Source organism: Equus asinus, chromosome 1 (assembly GCF_041296235.1).
Source record: "Equus asinus isolate D_3611 breed Donkey chromosome 1, EquAss-T2T_v2, whole genome shotgun sequence".
Classification (NCBI taxonomy): domain Eukaryota; kingdom Metazoa; phylum Chordata; class Mammalia; order Perissodactyla; family Equidae; genus Equus; species Equus asinus.
Window position 1 is genome coordinate 32,790,645 of NC_091790.1, and position 14,801 is coordinate 32,805,445.

The window sequence follows — 14,801 nt, forward strand, 5'->3', positions numbered from 1 at the left end:
CATAGTTGTATATTCTAGTTGAGTGCCTCTGCTTGTGCTATGTGGGACGCCGCCTCAGCATGGCCTGATGAGCGGTGCCATGTCCGTGCCCAGGATCCGAACCAGCGAAACCCTGGGCTGCCAAAGCGGAGCGCGGGAACTCAACCACTCGGCCACGGGGCCGGCTCCTAAGGTGGCCTTTGCAGTGAGGGCTTGAGGTGGCCTGTAAAAGGCAGGGCTGCCTTAACGATAGGTTGATGACTATCTCTTCTGGGCATTGCTTGGTGAGATGGGTCCAGGGAGAATCCTAGAGACCTCCCATCCTGCCTTCCCCATGGACACATTAGTCCTCTGAGGAGGCCATTCTGATTGTACCTGAACTTTTTATTTTGGACATAAGACATCACTGGCTTGTGGCTTCCTTTCACTCCAGAGCAGGCCATTGTTCAAGATGCTTCTCAACGCCCAGTCACTCAAACAGCAGCTGTTCACGGTGCATCGTGGGGGCCTTGCAGAGGAAAATGAGGTTGGTGCTAAAGTGATTTGAGGGATCGTCCAATCTGGCACTTGTTCCCCAACATTGATTGCGTGTTAGGAACCCCTGGAGAGCTGTTAAAGAATATAGGGCTGTGGCCTCTGCCCCTCCCCCCAGATTCTAACTTAATTGGTCTAGGAAGGAGGGTCCCAAGCCCCAGAGTTGGTTTACAAGCTCCCCAGATGATTCTAATATGCAGCCAGGGTTCGGGCCACCAACTCATCTACTTCCCTCCTTTTGTTCATGAGGGAACCCAGGCCCAGAGAACTCCAGTGACTGGTCTGAAAGGGACAGGCTGTTATTCCCTTCAGAGACACAGCTGAGGAGCTGCAAGGCTTCTTTGGGTTGGCAATTTTCAGTTGGCCTGATTCTGTGGAGAATGAAGTCAATCGAGGCTAGATAATTAAGTCATAGATTCAGATCAAATATTAGAGAAGTGGAAGGGACCTACTGGCTGATGGGAAGCCTGGTGATGAAGCTACAGAGGTGTGTACCAGAGGGACCCATGTGTCATGGAGACCACAGACACCTAACAAGGAGCCTTCCAAGGAGCCACGAATAAAGGGGTTGAAGATGGTTGATGCTGCAGGGTCATGAAAGGGAATTGTCCTGACTTTGTTGTTTCGTGGAAAGCCTTAATTGCAGAGCCTCGTCTTGACATGCTCTGCTCTGGTGTCCCAGGAGTGCCAGGCTGGGCTTCCCTGGGAAGCCTTCATGAGAGGCCTTTCTGAGTTTGGTCTGACAGTAGTGCTGTGCCACTGCGTTAGAGAAATCAAGGCTTCCCTTTTCTGTTGGGTGTTTGCAATCATGCTGGGGAAGAGGAAGGAACAATACACCTTTGCGATCAATCTGCTGTTCTCAGACAGACACATCATGGAAGAACACGCTGTCACTGCCACCTAGGACAACTGAAGCTCCAACAGAGCCCTCTTATCCAGTTAGTGATGGTTAAAAAATACTGACTCCAAGTGACAAACAAAATGAAAGGATAAAGGCTCTGGAGAACCCAGGAGGTGGGGGAGGCCCCCTCTCAGTGTTCTTTTCTTCTAGAGCTAATGAGACACCAAGGGGTGGCTCTGCCTTGAAGCCAGGCAGACGTGGGGCTGAGCATCTTTGTTCCTGCTTCTATCATTCACTGCTTTTGTGGCTCCCAGGTCCCTTGGCTGTTCTGTGGGAAGGGACTGTGGTGGTCCCTATTGAAGGCAGCTGCCCTAAAAGAGAACTGTGGTCAGTGGTTAGCCCCATCAATATTTCAGACCACCTGGAGGATACTGGGCAGTGGACAAGATTTACAAGAGGTTGCTTCTTGGGGAGGGAGATTCATTCAAGAGACATTTATCAAATTCTTATTTTAACCTCTGCTAAGCTTGGGAGAGGGCAGTGGTGGTTTTAGATATACTCAGAAAGAAAAAATTCAAAAACAATGAGCTGGACAGGAGAGCATAAATGCATCTCTCTCTCCCTTTCTGCTTGTGGTTATAATTATTGGGGAAAGGAAGCCCTGTCTAAGAATTTGCTCTGGCTCAAAGAACAGGTGAACTACAATTTCATAGTTGTGTATTCTTTGTGAAGTTGAGAGGAAAGATTAGGGAAAGGTGTTTGCTGTTTCTAGAAGGCTGTTCTAGGATACAGCACCCCTGTTTTTATAGAGCTTGTAGCTCACTGGTGGAGATGCACATGCATAGTACGCGAACAACAAACTACAGACACACACACACACTTAAAGTACTGATCATTTCAAGGGAGAAAAATGAAGTAGGGTAAAGGTTGGAGGATATTTTAGGTAAGGTGGCTAGAGGAGACTCTCTGAGGATGTGATATTTGAGAGAGTGAAGGAAGTGAGGGGTTTGGCCATGTGGAGTCTGGGCAGAGGCAACAGGAATTACGAAGGCCCTGAGGGATGAATGACTAGCACCTAGCTCGGTAAATACCATGAGTGAGGTAAACAGTGCAATGGTCAGGCGGTCACCTTGGCCAGGAGACCAAGGAGGAGTCCGTGGAGGTGGTGGCATATAGACTAGCCTTGTAGGATTCACAGGATTTCCACAGGCTAGATTCTAAGCAACCCAAGGGAAGAATAAGGCCTGATATGTGCAGGGCCTTACACGAGAGAGATGTTCAAGAGTATTTATGGGATAACTGAACAGGTGGAGATGAGGAAGGCATGGCAGCCAGAGGGAATGTTGCGAATAAAGACGTAGAAATGGGAATGTGTGGGTCATATTCAGGGAATGGTAGAGTTTGGTTGGAATACTGGTTGTGAAAAAGGCCTGAAAATGTCACGCCATGAAAAATGGTAGTTGAGGGCCTGTTAAAAGCAAATGCACTAAATTCTGAAGCTTGGACATTATTTTGTAGGCAAGTAGGAATCATGGAGGGTTTTTGAATAGTGGACGTGCACACGCCCCAACACAACATGCATTAAGAAGAGCGGGCTGGATGATTGGGAGAGAGAATGGAAGTTGAAAGCTGTTATATTTCCTCCAGTGACAACACGGATTTGAGCTTGCATTGTGTTTCTGGTACTACAAAGGTGAGACTGCGCAAATCAAATTGCTAGTATTTTGTGAGTGATTAGATGTGGGAAGGGAAGAGAGAGGTGGAGTCAAGGATGCCTGATGTCTCAAGTCTGATTGATGGGAAGATTGTGGTATTATTGATAGGGAAATAGAAGGAGAAATGATATTGGTTTAGTCAGTTTGGGTTGCTATAAAAAGATACCACAAATTGGTTGGCTTATAAACAACAGAAATTTATTTCTCACAGTTCTGGAGGCTGGAAGTCCAAGATCAAGATGCCAGCATGGTCAGGATGTGGTGATAACCCTCTGCCAGGTTGCAGACTACCAGCTTCTCGTTGTATCCTCACATGGTGGAAAGAGGGCAGGAAAGAGGGCAGGGAGATCTTTGGGGCCCTTTTTATTTATTTATTAATTATTTTTTTGGTGAGGAAGATGGGCCCTGAGCTAACATCTATTGCCAGTCCTCCTCTTTTTGCTTGAGGAAGATTGTCACTGAGCTAACATCTGTGCCAATCTTCCTCTGTGTTGTGTGTGGGATGTCACCCCAACATGGCTTGAGGAGTGGTGTGTAGGTCTGCACCCGGGATCCGAACCTGTGAACCCCAGGCCGCCAAAGTGGAGCACGTGAACTTAATCACTAGGCCACTGGGCCGGCCCCTTTGGGGTCCTTTTTATACGGGCACTAATCCCAATCATGAAGGCTCCACCCTCGTGACCTAATTACCTGCCAAGGCCCCGCCTCCTAATACCATCACATTAGGGGTTAGGGCTTCAACATATGAACTTTAGGGAGACAATGGTCAGTCCACAGCAGATAGGAATGATTTTGAGGTGGCAATAGTACATCCAGATCTTTGATGTTTAGCTAATTGCTAGGCAGGGAGGATGCCCAGAGAAAAAATTGGGACTGCAAAGGGAAGTTTGGAGTCTCTACATGGAGGAAATATGGGTATTTGGAACTAATGAAGTAAGTGTTTTAGGAACTGAGAAGAGAAAAGAGACCAGGATAGAAATGTAGGGATGCTCACAGTTAGGGATTAGAAAGAAGGAGAACCTGGGAGAGAGTCAGAGTTGCAGCAGAAAGAGCAGAAGTGTCCACTGCCAGCGATGCCAAGGATTTGGAGTTTCAAAGGGGAGGTGGTCCATGGTGTCAGGTGCTGTAGCCCACAGTCATGCATTTTGGCAATTAGGAGTTGCAGCAGACTTTCGGGAGATGTATCAGTGGATTATTAGCTGTGTAGCTGGGACCTTACTCAAGGGGAACCAGCCTACCCTCATTCAAGGGGCTCTGGGTTGTTGAGCTAGTTCAAATCTAGGAAATGGTTGAGGGGCCACAACTCTCATTGTCATGATTCAAGACAGACTTCTCACCATCAGATCTGGTAGGTTGTATGTCTATTTCAGTTCTACAGGTACCAAGGTCAACTAGTCAAGGCCAAATATTTGATGGTTCAAACCATTCTGATTACTGCTTTGGCTCTCCTGCCCAATATGGTAACCTGGCCTCTGCGTTTAGGCCCCCCACCACTCCAGGACCCTTATCCCCAGTGAATTCAGTAGTTTGATGGCAGCGGTTCCCGTCGTCATTCCTGGCCTGCAGAGAAGAGCCATGACAGAGCTCTTCAAGGAGGCCAGGCCTTTCCTAATTAGATCATTTCTCACAGCCTTGCTGAAAGGAGAGCTCAAACCCTCCTGGTAGCCACAGTTGGAGAGGGGTAGACCAGGTCTTATAGAATGAGTCCACTCCACAGCCTTGAACCTTCATAGCCTCTGGATATCTTTTAAAGTTTACTAAGGAAGTTCTGGCACTTCAGCTTCATTCCATATAGGCCACTTTTGTTTCTACATTTCAGGAAACGAATGACACAAACCTTCAGAGCCACTCCCAGGTGCTCAAGTTAGCACAGTGAATCCAGAATCTCTGCTTAGGGCACCCTATCAACGAATTTGATCTGATCCAATAATGTCCTTCCATCCTGATCCAATACCTGTAGGATTCCTTCTTCAATGCTTTCCCTAGGATACTGTTAATAAAAGTTCACAAACTCTGTCAGTTTTTTTGGTGTATAAGGCACCTTTTCACGGGTCACACTTTGTCCGTTAGCTCCTGAGGCCTGTCAGGACTTGAGTCTTCTCCTAGGTCTAGAAGCAGTGAGAGGTGTATGGGAGGTCCTGGGAGAGTCAGCAATTCACGATGGCCTCAGTGGAGACTACGTAGCTCCTCAGGCACAGGAAGAGCCCAGAAAGAGAAAACTCAGACAAGGAGGATGGGCTGCTTCCGCTGACAAATAAGGTTTGGCAGAAACTATCTCAAGTTTTCAGGACCCTAATCAATGCCCGCATCTTCTTTTCTTTTCTTTTTTATGTTACTTTTCCTTATTTATTTTCTCCTTCTAAAGACACTACAAGTACACTACCATCGTGTGTTTCTATGTGTGTGTCGGCAGGAAAGTGAGGGGTGAGATTCACGATGTAAAAAAAGGTTCCTCCAATTCAAAAAGTTTGAGAATCATAGTTCGAAGAGGGACTCATTTGATGGAGCAGTTTTTTGATTTTGTTTTAAAAAATTTTTTGTTTTGGTAAGATACACGTAACAATTTTAGTATAATTAAACGTAAGAGATTTTATGATTTTAACATAAGATCCTGTGAGGTTGTGAATTCGATTTGCTTTGTGATTCAGCACTCCTTAAGACTGGGCTTGGGTTTTGTTTGTTTGTTGTTGTTTTCAAAAATCTTGGCTAGAGGAGACCAGAGCTCCTTTATGGCAGTCCTGGAAGTTTTGTGGTCCTTTCCCCAGACTTCAAACAGGGAATTAGAGGCCCCGGATTTATCATTTTCTTTTGCTAAGTTCTCTAGTACTCTTAAAAGCAACCAACTCCATTGTACTCTCTATTGGCACCAAAATCTATTATGGGAGCAATTACTTGATCATGCAAAGCCTTGTCTTCAAGACACTTGATAACAGGTGTTACAGGTGAATATTTTGTGAATATTTTGCCATTGCATGCTACAGGCTACCAGTGTCCCCTTTGCCACTGGTGACAAAGCCACTGATGCCTTTAGGTCTAATCAGATCAGAGAACCAGTTCTACATAAACCAGTTCCAAGTCAAAGAGCCCATCTTTAAGGTTCTATGCCCCTGGAACCACTTCCAGTATCGTTATCTACACCAAATAGGGTTCGATCAGAGAAGCAGAAGCGCTGTGAGTGGCACGCATATGGGATTTCTTACAGTGGTTGGACCGTATGGAGACGTCTATGGAAGCCCGTTGCCTCTGTGTCTGGTGGGGGCCAGAAGTTGGGAAGAAAAACTGTATGCGAGCAGGAGGAATCAAGGACAAACTGGACCCTACATCTATCTCTCACCACCTCCAACTTTGTTGACACAGGTGACCTGCAGAAGCTGTGATCTCTTGCCATGGAGCTGCACATGTGGTTGGTACAGGACTCAGAGAAGCTAAAGGAGAAGATCCTGCAGGAGGAGGAGCTGTGGGCCCAAGTGTACCCCATGTCAACACACTGAGCCAGCAGGTCCTGAGCCCTCCACCAAACTCCATCAGAGAGTAACCCTACTGCTTCATGCCCACTCTACAAATCTCATGCAGATTTCTCTGAGTGGCCGGCCCTCTCCTGGAACCACACAGGTTAGGAAACTCTGGGACTTGTAGCTCAATGTGGCGATGTTGTCACATTACAAAATACCCACAGGAGAGAAGTTTATTAGGGTGGGAACTTTGCAATATGCTTAAGAGTGAGTGGGAGGTGAGGAATTAGACAGTGACTGTAGTCCTTGTGTTCACAGTGTGCAGACACAGAAGGGAGAGCTGGAGTGGGTGTTTCCCAAATTTGCCCAGTCACACAGATTCCTGTGCCTTGTCTCAGACCTGCTGGGTGAATACCTAGGGGAAAGTGCCTGGGAAGCTATATAATTAACAAGGGCCAGGTGACTTTTATGGCTGAGCAAATTTCGTAAACCTTGTTACAAAGAGGAGCATGGGTGAAAGGAAGGTTGTAAATTTTTCATCCACTAATTTATTGTATTTAGTAAGGTGAGAAGGTAGCACGGGTTTGTGAGCAGAATGGAAGAGGGTGAAAGCAGGACAGATGAAGGTGCAAGAGGGAAAAATTGTCGAATCCAGGTGTTTGAGGAGGTAGGAGAGTTTAGCTTTGAAAAAGAGGAAAAACATCTCTTTTGATAAAGTGGAAGAAAAAACCAAAAGGAGGGAGATGTGTTGAACTGTTGAGGTGAAGAGGGAAGGAATGAAGGAGGTCCATGTGGGAGGGTGGTGGACCGGATTCAGACCAGAGGGATGAGACTGGAGTCGCCGAGCGATTGACAAAGATGGAAGAGTGGGACTGAGTTTGCCTTCATGGACCCAGCCTGGGTCAGTTCTCACTGTCTGCAGTGGGCTCCAATTGGTTCACAAGTCTATGGACTATCCTGGATGTTGGGTCTTAGTACAATTTTAGGAGACATTTCCTAGCCTTAGCACATATTTTATTTTTCTAATAGAGATTTCACTAACTTCTCACACAAGTCTAATTTCTTTTCATATTCCACACCTTTTGGCATGTGCTAAACAAGAAAGAATAGACAATTGAGGACATCCTCACTCTACCATCTTGGTAGGGCTGGTGGAGTTCAACCAAGCTGGATTTTAGTATTTGGGTTTAGAAGGCTATTAAGCTTCTCTGGCTGTTTCTAGAGGCATGGCATTTAGTGGCCAGTGAGCATGGTAGTTAGGGATGTGGACCCTGGAGTCCGATCAGCTGGGTGCAAATCCCAGCTCTGATATTGCTGGCTGGGTTACCTCGGGTAAGCTTTCACTCCAAGCCTCTGTTTCCTCATCTGTAAGTGGGGTGGAATAGCACTTAAGCCAGAGGGGCGCTCCGAGAAGGGAAGGAGGCGTAAACTCATAGCACAGTGCCTGGCATGCAGCAGGTGTGCAACGATTATTAGCCATTGCTGCCAGATTATTTGATGGATGGTCAAGGGAAATTTGGGAAACAGCTGAGTCTGGATCTGGTTTTAAAACACATCCATTTGGGGTCTAGTAAGGAAGTTTCCTGGTAGATCTGGAATCTTGTAGTTTCCCTTCCAATACCCAGAATTCTCCTTGGGCAGGACTGTCTTTAATCATATAGGTGCTCCCTCTCCTGCTGTCTGGTTTTGCCTCGGTATATGTTGTATTGTTTCCCATCACACAGGGCAGAACTTGGAGCCAGTTAGCATAAGCATCTCCTGCCACCGGAAGCACGGCCTAGGAGAGCGCCTCTCTTCCCTCGGCCCCTGTGAGCCAGGCCCTGCCTCCTCGCACAGCTCCCTCTCCCACTCCTGCCTGTTCAGGTCTGTTCCATGTTTAGAGTTTTCAAAAAACGGATCTGGGAGAACAGGCAAACGCAAGTGACCTTGGTTGGGCGTCCTGCGTCTGGAATATACAGCGCCCTCTAGAGGACGAAGGCTGCGGCGGCCTCCCAGTTAACTGTTCATTTCTATGGCGCTTATCAACGTGTCATCAGTCTCTGTGATGGGAAACAAAAGGGGGACCTGGCCAGATGGGTAGAAAGAAGATGAGGGGATAATTTATCTTAGCCTCCTTGTCTCCCAAAGCCAAGACTCTGTTCCTGGGCTCCTAGAAGGGAGAGGGGTTAGCATGACAATTCCTGGCAGCTCATATATATGGAACCGCATGGATATTCACGCCACAACTCACCTGTGTGATGGAGATAAGGGAATTTTATTAGTTTGGAATTAATTTGGAATTAATGATTTGTCTTCGTGATGAGTCTTCTTTTTCCTTTTTTTTCTGGGGGACAGGGAGGCTGTGAGGAATATGTTATGCATTGTAAGGCTGTCTACCCTCTGCTGAATTGAAGAAGAAAAACTTAGAAACCCAGCCTTGTACGAGTTCCCTTCTCCCAGAGGCCGGGGACATCCACGTCTGTAGTGCTTTTGATTAGATCTGCTTTTTGCCCATGGCAGTTATCCATAAAAACACTCTTTTCCTATATATATCATTCGAGCCTCAATACATGGTACAGTTGCTTCTTTCTTTCTTTCCTTTTTTTTCAACAAAGCCAAACAGGGTGGTGTTTTTCCTTAGCAAAATCTCCCTCCTTTTTGGCTCTATGCCTGGCTCTTCCCAAGGTGCTTGGAAAGAAAGGAAAAAACTCAGAATCATTTCCTTTTGTTCTTGACTGATTCATGGGTGGAGGGAGAAAGGAGTGGGTTTCAGCTTGAAACATAGAACGATGTTCAAACAGTTTTAAAAAATGGCCTTCATTAATCCTCATTGTGTGGCACTGCCCCTTGAATTGCAGGCTTTTTGAGTTTTTTCCTTTTTCTTTTTTATCCATCTTTGAATGCCCAGCATCTAGCACAGTTCCTGGCACATGGTGGGTGTCTGGTGAGTGTAGAATGTTGAGATGCTAGGTCCCATTGTAGGCCATAGGGGCAATCCCTGGTAAGCTAAGTACTTATTAATATATACATAGATGAAACACAACATTTGTGACTACACTTCTCTACCGCAAAAGCTTTGTTCGTGGTGTGCTGTGGCGTAAATCAGTCTTAACTTTGCACAACCCTAAACAAGAGTTACGTAGGAGCAGGAAAATCAAACCTGTGCTTTCTTAATTATAGCATTGGTTGGAAAGCAATTATTGACCTGTAACATCTCGTTATTTGTCTTTCTGTCTATCCATATATCCACGTGTCTGATGAAGTCAAGAGGTCAGATAAGAACAGAGGCAGAAATATGGTCTTTCTAATGTAACTGATAAGAATCTGAACTGGCGTGAATCTCTGTGACTGGGGTCCATTTCCAGCAGCAGATAGAACCAAACCAGCAGCCCCAGGAGGAAGACCCTTCAGCAAGATGGCTTTGCTAATATCATTATGTGCAAAAAGGGATATGCTTTTACAAGTGTATTTTACGAAGCTGAAAATAAAAGGCAAAAAAAAAAAAAAAAAAGCTGGGAAAAACGAGTACTGTCTTACACGTTTCTTAAAAGGAAAATTCATTCTGTTCTCCCTACCAGTGCGGACTTGCTGCCTTAGAGGAAAAGCCCGTTAAAAGAACGTATTTGTGTGTGGAACAAGGTCATGCACTTATTGGCTTTCTGCTGCACGGCATCAATATCCCAGACAAGGAGAATCCGTTTGCTTTCACCATAGCCTTGTACCGCGCACAAGGGCTGCAGCAAAATATATATTCTCCAATGCTGCCAGCGCCAAAGCACAGAGGAACCCACAGGCAGGGACTTCAAAATGAGGGGAGAATAGCTGAGTGTTTGTTGTAAGAAATAAATATGTTACCTGGAAACATCATTACACTCTGAGTAGTCGGGGGTGTTGGTGTGGAGGGATGGGGAGGGGTTGTGATGCCCAAGTCTCTCTGAAGCTATTTCATAGACAGATGACTTCCCAAATATTTCTCTAATTCTCCCTTGTCTTCTGCACCACTCTCCCCAACCGCTGTAGCCTGACTAATATTATTAATCGCCTTCATGCTGCTCTTACGACTCCTCTTACTAATATGGTAACACTTCATTTATCCAGCATCATCAGGGATGGGCTGTTCCACATAACTACATTTTCCAGCTGACTAAACTCCACTTCTCTGAGCACCCAAATTTAGTCTGTTTTCATCAGTTTGAATAGCAGTCTTTCTAAAATGTTTTCATCACCTGTTTTCTCGAATAGCTTCCATGAACATGATCTAAGCTTGTCCTAGTGATTTGGGGGCATTTTTATGTATACTGGTTACACTGTGCTATAAAATAGGGCTCCCTCTGAGGCCACCATGCTCCCTAGGACTACTTGGCTATGCTGGATGCCTCTGGACTGCTGCTCATTCTGAATTAGTGCAATTACTTTACTTTTCTCGACATAGCTTCCTTATCTGCAAAAGAGAGATAACTGTGTCTACCTTGTTGGGCTGATGTGAGAATTAAGTGAAATAATGTACGTGATCTTAGCACGGTGCGTGGCACATGGAACATATTCAAGAAATGTTAGCCATTCTTACTTTAAGTGAGGAATTACTGTAGTCATAGCCGCCAGCACAATACTGCAATGAAGATGAAATTGGCACGGGTGCATTGAAGACTTTGAAGACTTTTAGAAATACTCGCTCTGACACAGTTTAATGAAGTTTACTCATTTCCTGGTAGTGCCGTCCTGGCTGATCAGGGGAAGGTATAAATCCATGGAAGCATGGGAGTAAGACAGCCTCTTCTCCCTCCAGAACCTTGCCTCAAACCCTTGTCCATTGTCTTTTGTCACTTCAAGCTGATGCTCCTCAGGAAATCCTCCTTCCTTTATTTGACCCAACTTGCATTTGACCCAATCTGCATTAGCGTCCCCTCAGTCCCATGCACTCAGTTTGTTCTGTGGCCATTCCATTTGTAAATAGGTTGCTTTGTCAGGTGTTCTTGGAGGCGAACGTGGGCTCAGATCTATAGGCTTAATCGAGTCAAGGCATCTAAAAGCCCATCCAAACCACCCAGCATCTTTCTGGACATACTGGTCTGGGATGCATATGATGGGAAAGAAGAGGACAGTTCTGCAAATTACCTATATGGGAGGGGAAGGCAGAGTCTAACACACACAAGGGGCTCCACGGCAGTGGAAGTCGAGTGGGCGCCATGGCTCCATGGAACCAGCCATCTCCATCAACGTTTGGAGACTATCCTCGGAACGAGGTGGTTGGTGGCACGGAGGGTGAGTTGGTGGACAGGGCCTTGGCGGGGCTTCACCTCCACTGAGTAGGTACCATGGTAGGCTGTTCTTGGGTACCACCCATCTCTGCGCTCCTGGAGGAGATCATCTTGGGTGTTTCTCAGCCCTGCACTCATCTGCCATGTGCCTCCTTGGCCCTCGTAGAGCTGCATCCTTTCACTTAAGGTCCATTCCTAGCTCCTGAGCCATTTCTCCGAACTGACTATTTAGCCTGACGCACAATTGGTGGTTAAAACGGACTCTATCCAGAAGTGAAGCTCAGTTTCTTAACTTCCAACTAGAAGCTGCATTTAGTCATCCCTGGAGCCTCTTTACATTCCATTGGCTCTGCCAACAGCCGGGAGCAGAGGTCTGGCGTTGTTTCCAGCATGCCCCCCTGGGCTCCTCCCACTAACTGCCCTTTCTGTGCTGAGAGATGTCCTTGTTCTGCAGAGCAGAGGTGATGGCACACAGCAGCCCAGTGCACGAGTTCTCCCGCAGGATTCCTCTTCACGTCTCTCAGGGAGGCGGCCTTCCTGGGGTCATATCACTCCCGCTCTGCAATAGGAAAATAACCGCAAGAATAACAATTTTAACTAACAATAAGAAAAGGGCTTTCTTTCACATGCTATTTTACATAATAAACGTGTTTCTGAAAAGTATATAATTGCAATGGTGTAAATAAAATCGTGTTTAAAGGGAGCTAGGCCAGTTGTTCAGATGGCTGCCTACCTGGAAGTCTTGATGCTCTTCCAAAAAAAAAACTCGCGATAGGGAGACATATCCTGCAATAGCATGTGACCCAGGGACAACTTTCCCAGCAGGAGGTATGACTATGCCGCATAAGTACAATATAAAATCATAAGCATAAAATCCTCGAAAAAGATCAGGCTGTCAAATGTGACACGATTGGTTCTTTCTGAGTATTTTCTTTAATAATTTTTAGTACGTAGTTATTTGCTTTGTCGTCAACTCTCCCTCAAGAGCAGGTTATTGGTACAAGCACCCGACATCTAAGAGAAATATCTGAGAGACAGAATTAAAATGGTTAGAATTATATTGACCTGTCTAAGTGTTTTTCTATGCATTGGGAATTCTGCCATTAATTTTTTGTTTTTTCAGTTTTAGTGGCCAAACAGTTTTGTTCAATTTATGGGCAGTGCCGTGTGGCACGTTGTTTTGGAAATTTCTCACTGCCGAGAATCTTTTTGTAGACTGAAAATTAATTTTGTAATGCAAATCATAACCTCTGGTTTTTTCAGTTTTGTAAGTTTGAACATGTGTGTGTGTGTGTGTGTGTGTGTGTGTATGCTTCTCCCTTAATTGATAACATTGGAGAGATAGTTACTTATAAAGTAACCCCCAACCTCTGGGTATAGTTCAATTTATTAGTTACACGGTAGAATACCAGTTGAAGAGACATCGTATAATGCAGTACAGTGTGTGTCCCAAAAAGCTACTAACTACCCAGATTAGCAACTTCTGGGGTGTTTTATGAAAAAAGCAGATTCTTAGAGCATACCTCAGGACTGCTGAGTCAGAATGTTTGGGGTAGGGCCAGAATCTGCATTTTAAGCAACATTTCATGGAATTCGTACACGTATCGGCCTTGGAGAACTACTGGGATGGCGTCTGAGAGGGCAGCCTCTGAGGTCAAACTCCGCCTCTGCCACTGATTTGGCCTGTGGCCGGTTACTCAAGCCTTGGTTTCCACTCTGTAAAATCAAGAATGTAGGCATATCTACCTCCCGGGATTGCTGTGGGGATGAAATGACATCACGTATGAAAATCATGTACACAGAGTGTTTGGCTCAAAACAAGGGCTTAATAAATGGTAGATGTTACTTATGGCCTAGACTATCATTCTTAATGATTTGACTAAGACATCTTTCATTTACGCAAACATTTTGGGGCTCACATGTAACTTGCACTACTTAGCGCACCATGTACACTATAAATATGTATACTGTGAGCTGCGTATATAGTGGTCCAGGCTACGGTAAGACGGACCTTCGAGGAACAATTCCATTGGGATGTTCTGCATTGGTCCATAGTGGCTGAGTAGGTACAAATGGGTTCATGAGAAGAGGGTTCTTTTTTAAAAATTATTTTATTGAGGTGATATTCGCTTATAACATTGTGTAAATTTCAGCTGTACATTATTGTATGTCAGTTTCTGTATAGTCTGCATCGTGTTCACCACCAACAGTCTAGTTTTTATCTGTCACTGTACACATGTGCCCCTTTACCTGTTTTGCCCTCCCCCTACCCCTTCCCCTCTAGTAACCACCAACCTGTTCACCTTATCTTTGTGTTTGTTTGTTTGTTTATCTTCCACATATGAGTGAAATCATGCAGTATTTGTCTTTCTCTGTCTGACTTATTTCGCTCAACATAATACCCTCAGGGTTCTTCTATGTTGTTGCAAATGGCATAATTTTTTTTTTAATGGCTGAGTAGTATTCCGTTGTGTGTATGTGTATATATATATATATACACCACATCTTCTTTATCCATTCATCCATTGATGGGCATTTGGGTTGCTTCTGCATCTTGGTTATTGTGAACAATTCTGTGATGAACATAGGGGTGCATATATCTCTTTGAGTTCTTGCTTCACATTCTTTGGATAAATACCCAGAAATGGAATAGCTGGATCAAATGGCATTACTCTTTTAAATTTTTTGAGAAATCCCCATATTGTTTTCCATAGTGGCCGCACCAGTTTACATTCCCAGCAGCAATGTATGAGGGTCTCTTTTTCTCCACATCCTTTCCAACACTTATTGTTTCTTGTCTTGTTAATTATAGCCAGAAAATATGGTTCTTGGTGTGTCTCTGATGACCAGATCTAGATGTTGGGTTGAGCCCCCACAGTGGGGGGCCCTACTTGGCAAAGGATTGCAGTGGGCTTGTTCTTGTGGTGTTTGGTTCTGTAAACAGAAAGTGTCAATGATAGGTAGCCTCAAAGGGAGAGGAGAGTGAAATATTGTGAGTAAGTAGCTGGCAGGTAAGGGTGGTAGATGTTGATAATGTCCCTCC

General features: G+C 45.2%; 1 long non-coding RNA gene across 1 annotated transcript in view; it reads left to right on the top strand.

The window, feature by feature from the left end:
• LOC123281775 (uncharacterized) overlaps positions 1-14,801 on the top strand; it is a 50,276-nt gene that overhangs the window by 18,754 nt on the left and 16,721 nt on the right. The window contains exon 3 of the long non-coding RNA XR_011494077.1: positions 6,427-6,681. This is a non-coding gene — a long non-coding RNA (uncharacterized lncRNA). The remainder of the gene's footprint in view (positions 1-6,426; positions 6,682-14,801) is intronic.